Raw genomic sequence first — 18,625 nt, 5'->3', positions numbered from 1 at the left:
ATTTAGAGGTAAGTAACGCCTGAAATTTTAGTACGATCATGAGGTGCTGAAAGTTAGGGTGTTATATTATGGAATCAGAGCAGTTTGTTCCCATTAGAGCCTTGGGAATGGACTAAATATGGAGTTATATATATATATATCAAAATATCATTACAATTTATCAAAAAATACTTTATATTTTATATATATGCGTGTCCCATGTTTTATAAGATTTTAAAATTTATGTGTCGGCGTATTTCGTGTCGTGTCATGTCCCGTATCCATGTCAGTGCATCATAGTTCTCACATTATCTCCCAATTCGATAGGCCAATGACTAATTCATCACGGATCTGAGTTTCTTTAAGAATTTATTGCTGACCAATAAGTTACTACATGTACAAGATAGGATCTAAATCCCCCAACAGTTGCTTAAGCAAAACGAGTGACCTACCACTCAACTAATCCAAGTTGGTTTTTGTTTTTTATTTTTTGTCTTGAGCAAATTACTAAACTGAGATTTTGGGAAGCAAATATTGAATTCAAAAACTTGTAGCTCTAAGTCACTAGGATCATATTGGTTTTAAAATCTAGACACAAACATGGAAACGTGAAAATACTGACCTGTATCACAAAGTTGCGTCTTTCACAATCCAAGAACATAATAATACTCCAGTCAACTTTTGCCATGATTTTGTCTCTGACAGTAGAAAAGCTTATCTGGTTCCTAGAAGTAAAGCGATCAACCTCATTGAACCATAAGCAGGTAAATAAATTTGTAATTGGAATGTGTTATCTTATGATAACACAACCTTCTGGAACATCTGCAGAAAACTCAGCCACAAGAAATATTTCAAATGTTAACAAGGAATCAGCAATCACACGCAAACACAAAAAAAAAAAAAAAAAGGTGCGCATATAGTCGAATTTTCTCATGTAGACTAAGGTATATCAACATTGTTCCTACCACTAGTTATAGGAAGCTTATCCTTCGAATAATGGGTTAGTCCATCGTGGTATTTGTAAAATTGAACCTGATGATCAATGGAAGAATTTTCATATTTCCCAGCAGCTTTATTAGCCTCAGCTTCAACAAAGACATCAAAGCGTCTATAGTGTCTTGAAATTGCGAAAGTGGCGTTTGGGCGCCACAAGAACCTGAATGGTACAAAACGAAATCATAGTGAATATACTACAGATATAAAGCCAAATGATTAAAACATTATATTGTATACATGCATGAAAATTGTTAAAACTCAACAGAAAAACTACCCGTGAAACAAAATAAATTCACATTTCTCTATAAAGCAGAATGTGCAAAAGCCATCATATAAAAGTGCCCTATGGCACTCCACGGTCTTCTCGGTTAGCTAAGCAACTTTTACATGTAGTGCACCAAGTTAAACTTGCAAGTAGGGGTGAAAATGAGCTGAGCCTGTCCTATATTGTAAATATAAAGCCCAAGCCTAAGCATGTTATCTTTCCCAGGCTTTTTTCAAGATCGAGCCCGGCCTGCTTAAAAGCTTGACAAGCCCACGAGCCTATTTGAAAAGTCTATTTTGTGAATTATAACTTAAAACAAAAAATTTAAAAAATCTAAATTAACGTTAAACATATTCTATAATTTATAATTCATAATTTGTAAGTCACAATTCGTTTATATGTCAATTGTTAATTACATATCATAACCATGCTTACAATCCACAAGCATAAACTTTTTCTTTGAACAAAAACAAACTAGAATCTTAGCTAGTCTTGACTACTATTTTTTTCTAAGTTTTGCTTTAGATTTATTATGAGTGAATAGTTGAAAGTTCAAATTAAGAATCATTTATTTTTTTAAAAATATTTTGACGAGTCGGCTTAACGATTATGGCCTGGCCATTTTTACTAATAAGTTTTAGAAAAAGCCAAAGCCTGGCTTGTTTAATAAAATAAGCCAAGCCGAGCTGGGTCTAAAACAAACCGAGCCATAAACCCCGGTCGGGTAACTCAGCCCACTTCCAACCCTACTTGCAAATGTCATTAAATCATCATAATTTTTAGTGAAACTATAAACAAACAAGTAAATCAATATGATGATGAAAGGCATAAGAATTCGAATACAATTTAGAAAGATAGAGCGCTTCACCTTTCAAGGGCTTGGTACGGGTCCACAACAAGTTGAAGTTTTCCATCAATCCATATAGAATATCTGACATTGGGGAAGATTCTGTGCAGAAGAAGCTTAGGAACCTGCATTAAGTGTAGAACCAACATTAAAACCATAAGTATTATGGTACACACACATTAAATTGTAAATTTAGGCAGGGGGAATGTAACTAACAATCTTAATTCAACTTCAGTACAAATCAGATTATTGACATATTTAAAAATCAAATTGTTCATAAAAAAAACCAATTATTAAAGTTTCTTGAACAAAAGCCCTTCATTGGATGATACAAACATACTAAGGTAGGTAAAGAACCAAACTCAAGCATAATTGACCAACTATAATATATACACACACACACACTAAATTATAAGTATTTTAATTGAACTGCACGTCTATTAGCTTAAAAAATGCATCTAATGGCAAAATCATTTCCCAAAACATACTCAATGGTGGAATGTCGACAAAAGAGAAAACAAACAAAATGATTGCAATGTGACATTATATATGCTCAAAATGGTAAACATTATATGAAATGTAAATGAAAGAATTATAATTAAGGGACAAAATGTAAGGCATAAACCTTTCCGTTTCGCCGAGCATCAGTATAAGGAATATTACGGACAACAATGATTCTCCACAATCCAACCCTCCTACTACCACCTAAAATACTGGCATTCGTCATAAAGGACTCTGTTTCTTCATCAATAAACATATAGAAAGGGATATTTTTCTTTGCTTCTTCACTGATATTCCTCGGCTGCTGTATGAGATCATAGTTTCCTGAAATGGAAGAGATGGAACTATGAGAAACATAAAATCAACAACAAAAACATGCCTAGAGCACATCAGTCATACCAAATATGGCAGATGCAACAATGACGTCATGGTATTGATCCAACTCAAATAGATCTGCCTCGTCAAAGTCAAATCCTGTTTAGCGACCTGGTCTTCTTCCTTTGACAAATCTAAATATTTTAACCAGATATGAAAATTGAAGATAGGAAATCAAAATGCATTCAATAAGGAAAAAATTATTAGGGAGCATTGGACACTAACATGGGGATTGAAGTATTATGAATTATTTCAAGAAAATCAATCTTCAAACATTAGGGATGAAAAAAAAAGATAAAACAAAAATGAACTAACCCGCAATACACTGTCATGGCCTCTTTTATATCAAAAGCATCATCCCTTTCTTGCAGAGTAGGATATCCACCAAAATCGGAGCAACCATCTGGTTGAGTTTTAGTTGGATCATCATTTTTTTGCATAAAAGTTTGAATTGGAATTTCATCTTGCACATAAGTCAAACTGTGAAGCACAGGAGACACTGATGGGGAGCTCGGCATACTAGCTATTGCTTGTTCCACTGGTATATAACACACAGGACATGCAGAAAACAAGGTGACCAAGAACCTGATTATCAGAATTCTACATCGATAATAATTAAACATGCACTTTCTTCACATATTTAAATGTTTAAATCAAAGGCCAGACAAAAAGAACAAAAAGCTTATGACGCGGTCCAGGTCGTCTTCTATCAGCAGGAGGGGGAGGAGGGAATGCAAAATGGTCACATTGATGGCTCAAGGTAGGAAAATATCCCTTTCTTCCTTTAGACTTGGAAAAAGATGGTGGCCCAAGTGCTCGTGGTGGCTTTAACTTGCATTGCTCTCTAGTAGTCAATGAGGTCACCCTAGAATAATTACTATCTCGTGACTTATCTCCTACTTCATCAGATTTTACAATTTCATACCTAGTAACGGTATAAGATCTTATATCTTCAATTTCACTAGAGATATTTTCACCTAGTTCATCACAGTACCAAAAGCACGCCGTAAAACATACAGATTTTGAGCTGCATATAATAAAAAAGAAATGTATGCAGACAAATACATGCTTAAGAATCAGTGATAGTCCCAAATGAGAACACATTATTCTGAAGTATATTATTTAAACCAATACAACTCAACAGCATAACTTTGTTTTGGCAATGGGTGAGTGTGTGAGACCCTCTACAAGACGTAAATGACACCATTATTGTTTTGTCACAAACCAACTCTCCAAGAAGGCCATAACTATGATAGTGAGCTACATAAGAAAATAACTGAATTGAAGCCTATGATTTTGGTTCGTCTCAAGACCACAACAAAGAAAGTGCATTGAATGGTTGAAACGATTAGAAATTAAATGGGTAAAGTAAGCGACCAATCAAAGAAATGTAGATCCCAGACCTCCTCAAAACTCAGTAAGGAATACTATCTGCTGAAACTACATTCAAATAAACTCAATAATCAATATACATTCCTAATTGTAAACAGATTGACATTCCTCCTTAATACCTCCAATTCCAAGTAAACCAGCTACCGACTTTACTTTAAACAACAATAACAACAGTTGAGTATTGTCCTAATAGATAAAACCAACTGCATTGGCATCCTCATAGTGTGTTGTTGAAACTTGAAAATCATGTCTATAGTTAATCCATTGAAATCTAAAACTTGCACATAGGTTGTGTTCGGAAAGTGTCCCAGGAGAAAAAGATACAGAGAGACCAAGATTGAAACATGACCGAAAGTTGCCACTATCATTGTCCCCAGTTTAAATTGAGCAAATTTTGGTCCAAGACACATTTTGCCTGTTTCTCTATCTATCTGGTTCTCCAAACAAGTTTGTGCCTCTCATTATCCCTGAATTTCTGTCCTGAGATACTTCCGACGAAGTTATTGAACATGGCCATAATGTCCCATTGGAAACCATACCTAGTCTAGTCAAGTTTCAAACTTCTAAAGCTTTTCTATAGTGTCATATCATAAACCAACTTCCATTTACTCAACATAAAAGAACAAAAGGGAGACTTGAAAGACTAACCACTGTAAATCATAAAGCAACCAAAAACGAAAACCAAGTATCCAAGACCAACCAAAAGCAACATTACCACCTTCCCTCTCCCAAGTTGCCGGCAAATCGAGAGGCACACCCTCTCCTTCTCCCTTGGCATGTGAAGGAGGGCCTTCGAAGGCCTACGAGGGAACGTCGCAGCCGGCAAAGCCGTTAAAACGCCACCGTTTTGCAATTGCAGCTGCTGCAGCAAGTTGAGGTTATGCATTGTCTGGACTTGTTTTCCATAACGTTAGGTCTGAAGGTAAATCTTCATAAGTCGAAGGCCTAGTATTCCAGTAGAGTGTCAGAGAGGAGGAAAGAGGTTCTCTCAATAATTTCTAAAATGACTTGGGTAAATATCTGGGTATTAACATCGGCCATGTTAGAGCCTCCAGGAGAACAGCTCCAGAGGTTATTAAAAAAAATTTCGAAAAGCTCTCGAGTTGGAAAGGATGCTTGCTGAATAAGGCAAGGAGGCTTTGTCTATTTAAATCGGTTATGGCTTTTATCCCGCTTTATGACATGCAATTTTTTCTTCTTCCAAAATATGCATGTAATAAGATTGATTCCTTGATGAGACAGTTCTTGTGGAAAGGCCAAATGACTAGAAAAGGGGCTGCCCCTAGTTAAGTGGGAGGTTGCCATAACTCCTAAAAGGATAGGATGATTAGGTGTTAGGGATACTTGTGCAAACATGGCGCTTCTGGAAAAGATGGTATGAGATTGTCTAAATAATAGCGAGAAGTTGTGTGTGCAGGTTCTGAAGCATAAATATCTCAGAAATCAGTCTGGTATGATCAGAAACAGCAGATATTCTTCATCGGCTACCTACCTGTAAGAACATTATTGGTGCCTATGATCATCTCAAGGAAGAGTTTCGTTGGAATGTTAGGGATGTCCACAAATCAATATGGTATGATGAGTGGACTTCTTTTAGTAAGCTTTGCAATCTTGTTCTTTATGTGCATATTTCCGAGTTAGATTTCATAATGGTTGACTTGTGGAAGGGGGATCTTGGGAGGTTGATAGTCTTACCACACCTATTTCACATGAAATTAAGCAGTTCATTCGTGGTCTGAGATATCCTAGTCCGACTGAGTTGGAGTCACAGTGAAATTGGTGGCCTACAACAACAAAAAAGTATAGTACAAAGGAGGGTTATAGATAGTTATTAGAGAAAAACTTGAATTGAAATGTTAATAGCAACTGAAACTAGTTGTGGAATCCTAGCATTCCGGAGAAGTTCAAATTCACTATGTGGCTTGGCTTACATGATGTTCTACCAACTGAGACCTTTCACTTCAAGCGGCATTTAGCTTCTTCAGATATGTGTAAGAGATGTAACGAGGCGCAGGAAACAATGGAGCATTGTCTTAGAAACTGTGAGTGCTCAAAGGCAATTTGGCAGATGTTGGATCCTCGTATTCTGGACTCGACGGTTGGTACTGCTCTTAAAGTTTGGTTTCAGAAGGCCTTGGTTGACAATGAGGAGTCTTTTGGTGCAGGACTTTGGCGGGTATAGCAACATAGGTGCAATGACATATTTAATGTTGACAATCCTTAGACATCCCACAAGATTATTGTCTTGGCCAGAATTACCGCTAAGGACTTATAGCTTTATAGGAATCGAAACAATACCTTTAGGTCTTTCCAAAATCGCCTCTGGTGAAAACCACCGGCAAGCAACGTTTTTAAAGTTAATTGTGATGCAAGCTTGTATCTGGATTCAAATTTGGTGGGATTTGGGTGTATTATTATTTATTAGAGATTCTAAGGGAGGTTGGATCTCAGCTGCTCTGAAAGCACTCTTCCTGATCTATTATTAGATGTAAATTATTTGCTGTTTGGAGGGATTGGTTTTAGCTTGGGATTGCAGTTTGAGAGATATTATATATAAAACGAATTGCCTTGACATTTTGCATCTCATGCATAATCTTACGAGTGTGTATTTATCTGAAGTAATAGATTTGATTCACAAGATTTAGGAGCTCCTATCTCGTCTTTGGTTTGTTCACGTTGAGTAGGTATCTCGAAAAATCAATAGAACTACATATGGAATTAAGAATAATTTTAATCATGTTATTTGGTCTACGCCTTGTATTGATGTCTAACAAATCATCGACTCTGATGTAGAATAATGTTTGCTTTGTTTTTTTTGTTTTTGCATGTTTGGACACCAAAAAAATATTTGCTTGAATTTTAAAAAAATTGTCTAATATAAACGGTAGAATTTGATTTTAATAAAGCATCGATAATAAAAGATTTAACATGTGAGTCATTTTAAATGATATTGTCCCATGAATAAAAATACTAATTTTTAATAAATCATGTGATATATATATATATATATATATATATACTTGTTCGGTAGGTCGGGTACCGGACGGATCGGGTTGGTATACTGGTTGGTGATGAGGGGTCTCGCCTTGTCGTGAACTGCCGGTCTGGTGTAGGCGGGGTCCCGAGCACTTCTTGTAGAGAGGGGGGTGTCACCTGCAAAGACACTCCGACGCTCTAGCCAGTAATGTGCAGGCGAAAAGGGGGGAGAGTGATGTGTGACATACCTTGGGGGAAGGGTAAAACCTTCCCCTTATATACTGTGTCAGAGGTGGGCCCTACAAGGACAGGCCCACTTTTTTCGAGACGTTCTCCCACAGCTGTAAGTGAGCTGTCTGGGATGCGTGTCCGGGTCGGTTGCGGGGCGCCTCACCCTTGACCGTCCGGGTCGGGTGGCGCTCGGGTCGGGCCGACCCGTGGAGGGTTTGGGCCAGGTCGTAACAGTGCCCCCACGCGCCAGTGATAGTCGTGGGAGCTATTAGTGGCGTGTTATTTCATGTTCCATGCATCGTCGTCAGGTCGGCCGCCCGTGGAAGGGACATGTCCCCTGCGCACGTGTCTCTTGGTTGTTGAGGCAACCGTTCGTCGCTTCGTTCTTCGCGCTGAGCATTAAATGCTCATAATGGGTTAAACCCCATGCGCAAATACTATTTTGCCCCCAAGTCTTTCGCACTTCCTGAGTGGCAGTTTTAAACAGTTTGCCTCAAATTTTTTCCCCTTTACACTCCTGTTTCTTCCATCTCCCTGCTATCTCCCTCTTCTTCTTTCGAAAATTTCAGAGCGTTGTTGCAGTATTCTCGTGCATCTTCCCTTCATCCTTCTCAGTTTTTGCAACAAATTCAGGTAATCCTTGGACCTCTCTCTTTTCTGCTTTGTTGTTGTACGCTTGTTGTTTGTATTTGCTTTGTGTTCTTGCTGTCTTGTTTAGTTTTTGTTGCTAGATGACCTTTTAGTGCTAAGTAGATGTGTTAGGGGAGGGGTACCATTCCAGGGTAGGTTTTTAGGTGGCTTGCGTGATAGGTGTAGCTTTGGCCATGCTTGAGCTTAACTGTTGAATAGCATGGACATAGTTTCTGGGTTCTTTCCGGACTCCCGACCTCATAGACTAATGGAGTGGTACCCCCACTGTAGGTATGCCTCGCGTCGTCTCCCGGGCTTCTGTTTCTGCCGCGAACTATGACCCCTACGCCTGGGTGACCTCAAATGTGAAGGACTCGCCGAACCAGATGGATCTGGAGGAGTTGACGGAGTTCCGGCAAGCCGGGTATCTGTGCGGGGGGATAGATGAGGAGGCCAATTACGAGACCTTCGTTCCTGCCCCCAACGAGCGATTGTATGAGATTAATTTCCGTTCTCCCCGGGTCGCCGACTGGATTTGGTTTTACAAAGCCATGTTCACCCAGGTTAGCGTTCGCCTACCATTTTCCGATTTTCAGATGTCGCTTCTTAATCGGATATCCGTGTCGCCGTCGCAACTCCATCTGAATAGCTGGGCTTCTATCCTCTGTTTCGAGATGGTTTGTGAATATCTCGAGCTGCCGGCGTCAGTGGATGTCTTCCTCTTCTTCTTCAACTTTACCAACCCCTCAAAACAAGGGAAGGTGAGAAAAGGGTTCCTGTCCTTCCGGTCTGCCCAAGGCCGGAGGATATTTGGCCTGTTCGAGGACTCTTATCATGGGTTCAAGGACAAATTTTTCAAAGTTCGTCCCGTTAAAGGTCGCCATCCCTTTTGCTTATCGTTAGAGGGGGAACGCCTCATCCTGACTTATTGGAGCTTCGGGGCGGGGTCTAATTCTTTCATTAAGATGACCTACAAGGGAATGTCCCCTGTAAATAAGAGGATTGCCGATGTGCTGTTTGCCCTTTTTGGAAAGAACCCCGTGAACCCCCACCTCCTTATGGGTGAACGGGAGTCCGCCAGGAATTATATTTGTGAGCTGTTCTGTCTTGTGCTTTTGCATTGTTTGCTTTTTAATTTGTTCTTCCCGACTTCACGACTAACGTATTTGTTTCTCTGTTGTAGTGGAGATGTCTACTTCGGTGACCGGACTCGAAAATTTGGTCAAGACCTTCTTGGAGGATAGCGATGAGGAGAAGGCTGACGAGAAGGATGCCGGGAAGCCGAAAGGCCCTTTCGGGGAGAAGGAGAATCAAGTTGTACCTTCCCCCCGGGACGTCGAGACGTCCGATAAGAATTCCTCCAGGAGGCAGGCTTCTCCCACTCCCGATGAGACGGCCGGTATTGAGCAGTCACCCCCTACTCGGCGGGAGCATGATGATATGAAGCTTGTCCCCACTCCCAAAAGACGAAGGGCATCTTCCAGCCCGGAGGGAGCTCTCACCGTGATGGAGAGGAACTTCGATGCTGGGGCCTTTATTGATAATCAACTGATTCCCGGTACGGAGGATCACTTCCTTGGAACCGAACTCGCGGGGCAGGCGAGGTGGATGTATCGTACCCTTCTCCGTGGGGTGGTGATAGCCCGGAAGGCCGAGTTCGAGTTGTTGGGCATGCAGGCGTTGCGAAGGAAGCTCGATACTGCCGCCCAGGCCAACAACGAATTCAAGGTCCAGGTTGAAAAGCTTCAGGAGCAATTGGCCGCGGCAGAGAGGGGGTGCAAGGATGCCGAGGAGAAGGCTGCGTCCTTTGAGGAAAAAATGAATGCCTCCGACGCCACCGTCTCCCGTTTAACCGAGCGGGAGATGACTCTAGAGAGCCAGCTCAATGCCGCGCAGGGTCGGGTGATCGCTGCGGAGAAGGAACGTGACGCGGCCGTCTCGTCGGCTGAGGCTGCGCGAGCCGAGGCGGAAGAGTTGAAGAGGAAATACAAGGCGGTCAGGGAGCAGGGAAAGAACGCGATCTTTATGACCGAGGAGGCTCTCAAGGCCCAGGTGAAGATCGTGGTCCCAGAATTCGATACGTCGGCTATTGGAGTCTTCAAAACAATCCAGGACGGCAAGATTGTTGATATGCCTCGAAAATGAGCTCTTGTAACTTTGTGTTTTTATGTGGCTTTGTAAGATACTTGTTATAACTGTTGAGACCTTTGCTACTTTTTAGTGGTCGCCTGGTCGGCCTTTTATTATCGCCTTTATTCTGTTTGTTAAGTAGCACCTATGTTTTGTTACCGTTTTTCTGGTGTGGACTTATTGTTTGTGTCCGTTTTGCCGTTTATGTTGGTAACGGTTGGAACTGTCTTGGTCGTGTTATCGCGGCCGTTAGTCATGGCTATGATCCGACTGGCTCCCGGGGTGATCAGTCCCGGGTTGCCATTGAAGAACGTGATTGTGTGGAATACGTATTGGAGAATAGTAGATAAAAGAATTTAGACAAGTAAAAATTAGTCGTTAGCCAGACAAATTTATGAACATGGCAGGTATTTGATAAAGATAAATTGCTAGCAATTAACACGTGAATGGAGTAGGCATCTATTGGCTCGTCAGGCCGCTTGGCCGGTGTGCCTAAGCTACGAATAGAATCTCCTTAGGTTGCCTGCATTCCATGTTCTCGGGATTTCTTTGCCGTCGATTCTCTCCAGCTTGTAGGCACCTTTGCCGAGCACTTCTTTGATTCTGTAGGGGCCTTCCCAGTTTACTGCTAGCTTTCCTTCTCCTCGGGTTGGTAAACCGACGTCGTTGCGTCGCAGGACGAGGTCTCTTTCCTCAAATTCCCTCCTGAGGACTTTAGTGTTGTAGCGTAGAGCTATTCTTTGTTTCAGTGCTGTTTCTGACAAGTGGGCCATCTCTCTGGTCTCGTCTACCAGGTCCTTTTCCACTGCTTCTTCTACTCCTGCAAGAAGTAGCCGTGGGCTCGGTTCGCCAATCTCCACAGGTATCACCGCGTCGACCCCGTATGTTAGGCGAAAGGGGGTTTCCCCTGTGGAGCTTTGCTCGGTTATCCAGTAGGACCAGAGGACCGAAGCGAGCTTGTCGGCCCATGCGCTTTTCTTGTTGTCTAAGCGCTTCTTGAGGCCTAGTAGGATGATTTTGTTTGCGGATTCCACTTGTCCATTCGTCTGGGGATGTTCAACTGAGGAGAACTTTTGCTTTATCCCCAGGCCGGCGAGGAACTCTGTGAACTTCATGTCAGTGAATTGCGTCCCATTATCCGAATTGCCGTTGCAGAGCGCGATTGTGTGGAATACGTATTGGAGAATAGTAGATAAAAGAATTTAGACAAGTAAAAATTAGTCGTTAGCCAGACAAATTTGTGAACATGGCAGGTATTTGATAAAGATAAATCGCTAGCAATTAACACGTGAATGGAGTAGGCATCTATTGGCTCGTCAGGCCGCTTGGCTGGTGTGCCCAAGCTACGAATAGAATCTCCTTAGGTTACCTGCATTCCATGTTCTCGAGATTTCTTTGCCGTTGAGTCTCTCCAGCTTGTAGGCACCTTTGCCGAGCACTTCTTTGATTCTGTAGGGGCCTTCCCAGTTTGCCGCCAGCTTTCCTTCTCCTCGGGTTGGTAAACCGACGTCGTTGCGTCGCAGGACGAGGTCTCTTTCCTCAAATTCCCTCCTGAGGACTTTAGTGTTGCAGCGTAGAGCTATTCTTTGTTTCAGTGCTGTTTCTGACAAGTGGGTCATCTCTCTGGTCTCGTCCACCAGGTCCTTTTCCACTGCTTCTTCTACTTCTGCAAGAAGTAGCCGTGGGCTCGGTTCGCCAATCTCCACAGGTATCACCGCGTCGACCCCGTATGTTAGGCGAAAGGGGGTTTCCCCTGTGGAGCTTTGCTCGGTTGTCCGGTAGGACCAGAGGACTAAAGCGAGCTCGTCGGCCCATGCGCCTTTCTTGTTGTCTAAGCGCTTCTTGAGGCCTAGTAGGATGACTTTGTTTGCGGATTCCACTTGTCCGTTCGTCTGGGGATGTTCAACTGAGGAAAACTTTTTCTTTATCCCCAGGCCGGCGAGGAACTCTGTGAATTTCTTGTCAGTGAATTGCGTCCCAATATCCGAAATGATGACCTCTGGTATGCCAAAACGGGTTATCACCTGCCTCCACATGAACTTCCTGCAATTGGATGAGGATATGCTGGCTAGCGGTTCAGCCTCTATCCATTTGGTGTAGTAGTCGATGGCAACTATGAGATACTTAACTTGTCCTGGGCCGACTGGAAAGGGCCCCAAGAGGTCGACTCCCCATTGAACGAAAGGTCGGGTAGACGTTAGTAGGCTCAGCTCGGAAGCCGGCGCTTTGTGGAAGTTGGCGTTTTCTTGACACTTTACGCATTTTCTGACAAATTCCCTGGAGTCTTTCATCATTGATGGCCAGTAATACCCAGCTCGGATGAGCTTCCTTGCTAGGGCTTTGCCCCCGATGTGGTGGCCGCAGCATCCCTCGTGGACTTCTCTAAGTACGTAGTCCGTCTGGTCGGGGTGCAAGCACTTCAGTAGGGGTTGGCTGAGTCCCTTTCTGAATAGTTGTCCTTGTATGATTGCATATTTGGCCGCCTCCCTTCTCAACATTTTGGTTGCTTTCTCATCATCAGGTAGTGTGCCATGTTTCAGGAAGTTTATGATAGGGTCCAACCAGGAGGGGCTTGCTTCCGCCAAATGCAGGGCGACCGTTGGCTCCTTTACCATGCCCTGGATAAGAGACCGGTTGTCCGCTCCCGGCTTTGTGCTTGCTAGTTTAGATAGGAGGTCCGCCCGTGTGTTCTTTTCCCTTGGAACATGTTGGACCGTGATTTCCTGGAATTGCCTAGTCAACTCTCTAACCTTTTCCAAATACCTTTGCAGCAACAGGTCTCTTGCTTGATAGCTTCCGTTCACTTGCGAGGTGACGACCTGTGAGTCGCTGCACACTTCCAGCCTTGTCGCCCCGACTTCCCTAGCTAGGGTCAGTCCTCCCAAGAGGGCTTCATATTCCGCTTGGTTGTTCGATACGGGAAACTCGAACTTGGTCGATTGCTCGTACACGACCCCGGCTGGGCTCTCTAAGATGACCCCAGCGCCCCCGGACGTCTGGTTGGAGGCCCCATCTACATGAAGCCTCCACCGTGTGCCCGTTTCCTCGGGGAGATCGCCTGTTACCTCCACTAGGAAATCTGCCATTGCCTGCGCCTTGATTGCATGCCGGGGCTCGTACTGCAAATCATATTGGGAGAGCTCGATGGCCCATGTCATCATCCTTCCTGCCAAATCAGGCTTTTGGAGTACTTGTCGAATTGCTTGGTCCGTTCTCACGACAACACGGTGGCTCTGGAAGTACTGCCTCAGCCTTCGGGAGGAGGTTAGGAGTGCCAGCGCCAGTTTCTCCAATTTGCTATACCTCAGCTCTGCTCCTTGTAACGCCCTGCTTACAAAGTAGATTGGTTGCTGAGCTTTCCCTTCCTCTCGTATCAGCACTGCTGCAAGCGCTTCCTCTGTTACGGCCAGGTAGAGGTAGAGTGGTTCTCCGGCCATTGGCTTCCCGAGCACCGGAGGTGATGTTAGGATCTCTTTGAAGTGGTCGAACGCTTTCTCACATGCAGGAGTCTATTCGAACGCTATCCTCTTTTTCATCAGATTGAAAAAGGGCAGGCCTTTTGCTGCCGATGCGCCGAGAAAACGGGATAACGCCGTCAGCCTTCCTGCTAATCACTGTACGTCTTTGATACAACCCGGGATTAACTTATTGTATAAATATGGGTAACGTAGATTTTTTGCCCATTTCAGTTTTTAAAAAGAGTACAAACGTCTAATTTAATTTAATTTTGTCACTGATGATTTAAAATAAATTTTAATTTCGTTGATACAATTACTTTTTTAACAATTATTTTATTTAGAACTAGGATTTGGATTGGGGATAAATTTAGGTTGGGAGGGATAAAATTGTATAAAAAATTGACTAATGATTAATTATTAAAAAATTGACATCAAATTATTTTAGAATTAAAAATATATTTATCTTAAATATACTATAAAAATATAATCGAATCAACTTGATTCAATTTACATGTAAATAGTATAAATTAAATTATTAAATTCGATTTACATAGAATTATAAACGAAATATACATATAGGTCAATTTAATTTAGAACATTAGTGTAATTTTGGGCTGGATTTATTTTATATGTGGGAATTACCCTTATTATCATTATATAATTAAAAACTATTACTTATTGTGTTAATTTTCAGAGTCACTTTTTGCGAGTATTTTTTTCAATAAATCAAATATCAAACTTAAAGAAATAAAAGAAAAATGATGCAAAGTTCATACAAAAAATATCTAAGATATACAACTACTTGCATGAAAATTTAATGACAACATCAAATAAAACTTGTTAAGACTCTTGAACCAGCTATTTTCCTTTTGATTAACTCTTGCTTCCACTGTTTGATTATCACCTCTAGAGTTATCTCATTGACATTATCATCAAGAACAAATGACTCACCAGCGGAATAGCCGTCATATTCTTTATAACAAATCTTTTGTCCAAGCTTTTATCCACTATTCTAAGAGTCAGTTTTAAGTTTATCTTTTGAAACTCCCAATTTGACCTATAACTTTCAAGCACATTGTTTGTTAGTTTTTATATATTCCATATTATAACAAAATAAACAACCACCTATATCTTCTTTTTCATGACCATACAGTTTTGTTTTTATCTATTCATTGACAATGAGTCAATGAACCATGATTTCTCATGTAAACATATTTGTACATTTCATTCATTTACCATTAACATTCATAATGCCTATTCCTACTAAAATTCAATAGGAACATTATAAAAAAATCCAGGTCGCTTAGGAGATCGTCGGGTCGTGTGGTTTTCGCAAGGATGTCATCCACGTAGACTTCTACTGTCTTGCCTATGAGCTCGCTGAATATCTTGTTCATCAGCCTCTGGTACGTGGCGCCATCGTTTTTCAAGCCAAACGGCATCACCTTGTAGCAATAGATCCCTCCAGGCGTTATGAACGCCGTTTTGTCTTCGTCGGGCTGGTGCATCGGTATTTGATTGTACCCAGAGTAAGCGTCCATGAAGCTCAGATACCGGTACCCCGCCGCCGCGTCGACGAGTGCGTCGATGTTGGGGAGGGGATAGTAGTCCTTGGGGCATGCCTTGTTGAGGTCGGAGTAGTCCACACACATTCTCCACCTCCCATTGTGCTTTTTCACCAAGACCACGTTCGATAGCCAAGTCGAGTAGTCCAGCTCTCGGATGAACCCCGCTTCGAGGAGGCTGGCCGTCTGCCTGGCCACCTCCTCCACCCTTTCCTGCGACATCTTCCTCCTCCTTTGGGCCACTGGTTGGGCTTCCGGCTTGACGGCCAGACAGTGCGACATGAGTTGGGAATCTATTCCCGGTATGTCGGCCGGTGTCCAAGCGAACAGGTCGGCATTGGCTCTGATCATCTCCATCAAAGGTCCCTTCAATCCATAGGGGAGATTTCTGTTTATGAACGTGAACTTCTCCTCCGTGTCCCCGACCTTAAATTTTTCCAGGTCCCCCTCTGGCTCAGGTCTGGGTTTGTCATCTATTATGGCGTCCAGGTCGGCTAGAAAAACCCCTGATGCTTCTTTAGACTTTTTCCTCAAGGAGAGGCTGGCGTGGTCGCAGGCGACTGCCGTTTTCAGGTCTCCTTTGATGGATCCGATAGATCCGTCATCAGTAACAAACTTCATTACAAGCAGTTTCGTGCTGATCGCCGCGCCAAGGTCGTTAATGGTTTTTCTCCCCAGAATGATGTTGTAAGCTGGGAAATCTCGCAAGACCACAAATTCTGCCATTACTGTCCTCTGCCCCTGTCCTTGTCCCACTGAGGTCGGGAGGGAGATGATCCCGTCCAGCTTGATGAAGTGGTCACCTAACCCTACCACACCGTGCTGGTGGGTCGCTAGGTCGGTGTCACGCAGCCCTAGGGCGTCAAATACGTTGCGGGACATGATGTTCGAGTCCGCCCCCGTATCCACGAGGATTCGCTTGACGAGGCCGGTTCCGACTCTGGCCGTAATAACCATAGGGGGACTTTCCAGTATCTCGTCAAACCACTGGTCTTCGGGACCAAAGGAGGTGGATGGGAGCCTCCGGGAATTTCTCGCAGATGAGGAGGAGACGGCCAGGACCTTGGCGTCTTTCTTCTGTGCCGCTTTCGACCTCGGGGCCGAATTCCTGGCAGTTACCACGTTCACCACCGTGAAGCCGTGGTCGTCTCCCTCCGGTTCTTGGCGTCGCCTTATCGCCCGGGGCCTGTCTTCGCCTTCGTGGTCGCGATTCCGTCTCCTTGGCTCTCTAATGAGGTGGGAGAATTCGGTGAGCTTCCCATCCCTGATTGCTTGCTCTAGCGCATCCTTCAGGTCGAAGCAGTCCTGGGTCTTGTGTCCGTACCCCTTGTGATATTCGCAATAAAGGCTCTTGTTTCCTCCTGTTCGGTCCTTCAGAGGTCGGGGTTTCGACAGTATTCCTTTCTTGGCTATCTGTTGGTAAACTTCCACGATTGGTGCCGCCAGGGGGTGTAGTTGGTGAACTTCTTGACTCGGGGAAACGGCCTTGGTGTTTTGCTCGGACCGCCGTCCCTGGCGTGTTCCTTTCGCCTTTCTCCGCCCTCGTGGTGCCGGGTTTGGGTGTAGGGGGGTTGCCGTTTATTGGCAGCCACGACCCGGCTGACTTCTTCTTCATTAATGTACTCCTTAGCCACACATTGGATCTCCTGCATTGTCCATACTGGCCTCGTAGTGAGGTGCTTTCTGAAGTCCTCGTTCGGGAGTCCGTTCGTCAAACACAGGCTTGCCACTGAGTCTGTCAGCCCGTCGATTTCCAGGCACTCGTCGTTGAATCTGTCTAGGTATTTTCTGGTCGACTCATCGGGTCGTTGGGTCACCCTAAGCAGGTTGATTGGGTGCTTCGCCTTTGCAATTCTGGTCGTGAATTGGGCTAAGAAGGCATGGCTGATGTCCGCGAAGCCGGTCACCGAGCCCTGCGGGAGGTTATTGAACCACCATATTGCAGGTCCTGCTAGGGTGACCGAGAAAGCGCGGCATCTTACCTCGTCCCCCACTCCCTCCAGGTTCATCCTGGCCTTGAAGGTCGTGAGGTGCTCCAGAGGGTCTTGCGTTCCGTCATATCTCATGTCCGTGGGCTTGTCAAAATGTTTTGGCAGCCAGACTTCGAGTATGGAACGATGAAATGGAGTCGCCCCCATTATCACGGGTCCTCGTGTTTTCGTCGTTCTCCCCACGGGCGTCTTCGGTTCCGTGATCTGTAGTATGCCGCCTCTCATGCCTGGCATAAATGATGAGGTCATGGCTTCTTCTCGCGCGTCCCCTTTCCCCAGCGCTCTTGGACTCAGCTTAGGGGCTGGGCGTGCGTCTGGAGTGGCTCCTTGAGTGTGCTCATCGTGTTCTCTTTTCGCCAGCCGACGTTCCAAGTCTTGCATTCTGTGGCGTAGCTCTTGCATTATTCTGGCGTGGTTGTCGCCAGTTCCCCCGAAGGGGCGTCTCTGGTGAGGTTGTGTTGTGTCTCGGAGGGGATCCTGTGCGCTGCCGGGGAGCAGTCGCGGTGGGGTCCCCTACGGGCTCGGCCTCGCGGGCTGTCTCACCTTGGACCAGTACGAAGTCCATGGACGAGTCCCCACAGACGGCGCCAATGTTCGGTAGGTCGGGTACCGGACGGATCGGGTTGGTATACTGGTTGGTGATGAGGGGTCTCGCCTCGTCGTGAACTGCCGGTCCGGTGTAGACGGGGTCCCGAGCACTTCTTGTAGAGAAAGGGGTGTCACCTGCAAAGACACTCCGACGCTCTAGTCAGTAATGTGCAGGCGAAAAGGGGGGAGAGTGATGTGTGACGTACCTTGGGGGAAGGGTAAAACCTTCCCTTTATATACTGTGTCAGAGGTGGGCCCTACAAGGACAAGCCCACTTTTTCTGAGACGTTCTCCCACAGCTGTAAATGAACTGTCTGGGATGCGTGTCCGGATCGGTTGCGGGGCACCTCACCCTTGACCGTCCGGGTCGGGTGGCGCTCGGGTCGGACCGACCCGTGGAAGGTTTGGGCCAGATCGTAACAATACTAAAATCAGTTATTAAAATTAATTATTAATTCATCAGCCTTTAAAATTTAAATAATGTTATTTAATTAAATTTAATTAAAACACATTTTTAATTTGTAGCTAATATGTTAGTAATTAAAATTAATTTAAATTTCAAATACTAGAATTTTTCTATTGCTGATTAAGAATAGAAAAATTAAAGTGATTATTTTATTAACTTCATAAAGTGGTTATTTTATTTATTTTTTTTATTTGTACGTGTCTCTCGTACGTTTTTTCCTTCTTCTCTCTTACGT

The 18,625-nt window shown here is 43.9% G+C and overlaps 1 pseudogene; it reads right to left on the bottom strand.

Annotated features, from left to right (window-relative positions):
* Positions 209-5,070, bottom strand: LOC107610753 (annotated as a pseudogene).

This window comes from Arachis ipaensis, chromosome B08, assembly GCF_000816755.2.
Source record: "Arachis ipaensis cultivar K30076 chromosome B08, Araip1.1, whole genome shotgun sequence".
Taxonomy (NCBI): Eukaryota; Viridiplantae; Streptophyta; class Magnoliopsida; order Fabales; family Fabaceae; genus Arachis; species Arachis ipaensis.
This window is presented reverse-complemented; position numbering and strand designations above follow the sequence as displayed.